The 3450-nt window shown below is 33.9% G+C and overlaps 1 protein-coding gene across 3 annotated transcripts in view; it reads right to left on the minus strand.

Annotated features, from left to right (window-relative positions):
- The window catches only part of LOC106471056 (D-amino-acid oxidase-like), a 33738-nt gene extending 32325 nt beyond the window's left edge, over positions 1 to 1413 (minus strand). The window contains exon 1 of one of the 3 annotated variants that reach the window (XM_013931642.2): positions 1272 to 1413. The gene's annotated coding sequence lies outside the window, so the exon portion shown is untranslated. Of the gene's footprint in view, positions 1 to 1048; positions 1219 to 1271 lie in introns of those variants that run through there. The other 2 variants (XM_013931644.2, XM_022399674.1) reach the window with 2 other exon arrangements.
- Positions 1414 to 3450: the final 2037 nt, after the last annotated feature.

The following is a 3450-nucleotide window of genomic DNA, read 5'->3' on the forward strand; positions in this document are numbered from 1 at the left end:
CCTGCATTTCAACTTGAGCTCGAAGTCTAACTTTACGTTGTTCCAAAGTCTCTTCCTGTATTTGAACACCCTGTTTTGCAATTTGTGCTTGAAGTCTTTGATTGCGTTCTTTTTCTGTTTCAGCTGCTCTTTGTGCTTGCATTCTTTTAGCGGCAGAAGACTTTCCATATAAAGGGCGTTTCTTGGGTGGCATAATCACCTTTATCACTAAACAATAATTTGCAATTCACAAAGTTACTAAATTACTTATCAAACCACTTAGTACTATTTAAAGAAAACTGTTTTTGGAAATACTGAACTGACAGCAAGGTGATCTGAGTGTCTCCCGCCATAACACTTTCTATGTGCAAAACGTGCTTATGTTTGTACGTTTATTACAAAAAAAAATGGCACAATAATCATTAATTGTCAATTTTGTCATTAAATACTACACCAAATACAAAATAAATAGTACCATTAAATTTCTTGTAAAAATCTGGTTTTTATGAAGTTAGTTTAAAATTTGCAAGTTCAACCGTTTGGTTTCCTATAGCGAACAAAATAAACAAAATTCCTCTTTTATACATATAGATGTATTTAATTTGCTATATATTTGTGGTATATTCAGGTAAAACTGTTTTCATTTAGAGCAGTGTTTTTCACACTGAAGGGCGCGACCCTAAGGGCTTTTGTAAACGAACGCAGAAAACTACGAAAAATATACATATGAATACACAAGATACTGATCTCAAAACCAGACTAAACACACTCAGAAACACTATAAGAAACAAAATAAAATGACTAGAAAGAGATGGTTGGGACGAATATTGCTCAAACTATACAAACACACAGACCCCAAATGCACGTGGTCTCACTTAAAAATATTTTCTGGAAGTAATGCAAATAAACACATATATCCCACACTAAAATACAATAACACCACTACCAACACAAAAATAAAAAAAAGCAGAAATATCCAGAAAATACTTTAAAAACGAACCTACAGTGAACAAATCATTCTACAATAAAGTTAATAACCATATTAACACAAACAAAATCCCATACTCACCTACCTTCCCAGTAAGTCCCCTAGCAATCAAGAAAACACGACTCAACAACTCATAAAACCAATAACAGTGCCAGAAATACAAGACACTCTCAAAATGACAAAAAAAAAAGCAAGGTTCCTCAACATGACAAAATACGGTATATACTTATCAAAAAAGGCACACCGAGATTGTACGAACATCTATCTGCTACATTTAAACATATCTCTAAATCTGAATACATACCGACTGCTTGGAACCAAGCGGACGTTTTAATATTTCTAAAAGAAGGAAAGCCAGCAAGTAAACCAACCAACTTAACGTTTGATATTAATAAGTATGTAGTTAAAACCGCATAGGCGACAAAGATGTTGAAATTGAAGAATAGTTTGAACAATCGCCAAGCTTTTGTTATATTCTATTTAAAGAAGGATGACGTTTCGAACTAGCGCTCTTCGTCAGATCTGAAACGCCATCCTTCTTTAAATAAAAATACAACAAAAACTTGGCGATTATTCAACCTATTCTTTAATTTTAAGATTTGATATTACTTTACTACAAGTTATGGCTTTTACAGTAAGGAAGAATATTTAAAAAAAAATATTTTTCCTTACTGTAACTTGTAATAAAATAATACTTATAATGATTAAGTAAACTCAAAACGAAACTATTAGTGTGTGTGATATTATTTTGATATGATCTAAACCTTTTAATTCTATATACGTGTATCGACGTTCCATTAACTAATGACAGGTGTTCGAATTTAATTTCAACTAGATCAGTGAATTTGTAGGATACTGATAGCTACTGATGAATGTGTAATAGCAAAATTTTGAGTTAATAAGATACATTCTGGATATGTAGGTCGTTATTTTATCTACCTTAATAGAAATGAGACAAAGCAATATTCACTTACTAACAGTTAAGCGAAGGTTATCTTTTCTCTTAAACACAAACAAAAATAACGCTCAAGTTATTACTGCAAAAATATAAAGTTAAACAACTAAAACAAACTGAACATTTCATTGACGGGTTTCACCAGATCAAAACAAAGAGTGTAATGTTAAAACAAAGTAAGTTAATAATCTAAATATATCTACGCACCACTATATTAAATCCTTGCCTAAGTCTCTTAAAATTCCTTAATCTATCTAAATAATACTGTCTTACGGGGGCAAACATGGTTTTAAATATAAAAACAAAATATAGAAACAAAGCCAAGTCCGCACATGAAATGTACCTCACATCTGAGAACTGTGTTCATTGACAAATAAGCTCTAGGGCATAACTGCCCCTTTTACTAATTTCACGATAGCTTTTATATGCGGAAACATTTATTAGCTGAGTTTTTGCACAGATCTTAAAATATAACGTTGATAAACGGAAACATCGGCACATGTAGATATGTAGATCTTGAAAGTCGAGTTGTTCATTTTAAGATCTGTGCAAGAACTCAGCTAACAGATGCTTCCGCATATAAAAGCTATCTTCAAGTTTTGTACACCAAAAAAAACTTTTCAAAATAGTAATTTGATTTGCATACAGGAAAAATAACTTTATGTTGCTGAACATCGCGTGCTATCTCTCCTGCCAGAAAGCTAGTTAATTGTCAATTAGAGAACCCATATCTTATATGCTCTAAAAACAAGGACAATTAAAGTGTTATGATATGCAGCCATATTATAAATTTTTTACATACTTTAGTTAGATAGAGATTTTTAATTTTTTTTCAGTCATTATATTTATCCGTGCTGTAGTGATGACAACAAGTGGTCCAAAAAGTAATTACGTTTCCTTGTTCTACTTCCTTTGTTCTCTATAGAAGATAATGTCTATTCTGCCTGAGAAGATATTGCAGTAACATATAACATCTGGGTTGAAAGGATTGGCACTCTGAAATCTTTTACCTGTTTAATTCACATGCGTTTTCTTTCACAAGTGGATTTGGACACCAGTACCACGTCGACTAGCAACAAGTACTCACTGACGAAGACAACAGAACAGCCCACGTACGGTAACAAGCCACTACCTGAGCCTGTAGGTGATAACACCACCACCACAGAACCAAATAGCCACAAGCAAGCCACCCCTGAGTCATCAACGAAGAAACAGCCAGCCATCATAGTGGAAGGGATTCCAACGACCTACCGCCAGCCAGGGATTGCCCGTCAACTGAAGTCCGACGACTAGACCGTGGAAGACTTCTGAACAAGAGCCAACACCCCTAGGACTACGCGACACTTTCAAGCCTTGACCCACCCAGTGGCGTAGGGGGGGGGGGCAGAACATTTTAAGGTGGGGCCAATAAATTAAAAACCTGAAATTGATCTAATTTTTTAATAAAATGGTCATTAAAACAAATGAAATACAATAATATTTATAGAAGTTTTTAGAAGACAGCAAATGTACAACGTTTCGACAAGGT

Source organism: Limulus polyphemus, unplaced genomic scaffold (assembly GCF_000517525.1).
Source record: "Limulus polyphemus unplaced genomic scaffold, Limulus_polyphemus-2.1.2 Scaffold4375, whole genome shotgun sequence".
NCBI classification, from domain to species: Eukaryota; Metazoa; Arthropoda; class Merostomata; order Xiphosura; family Limulidae; genus Limulus; species Limulus polyphemus.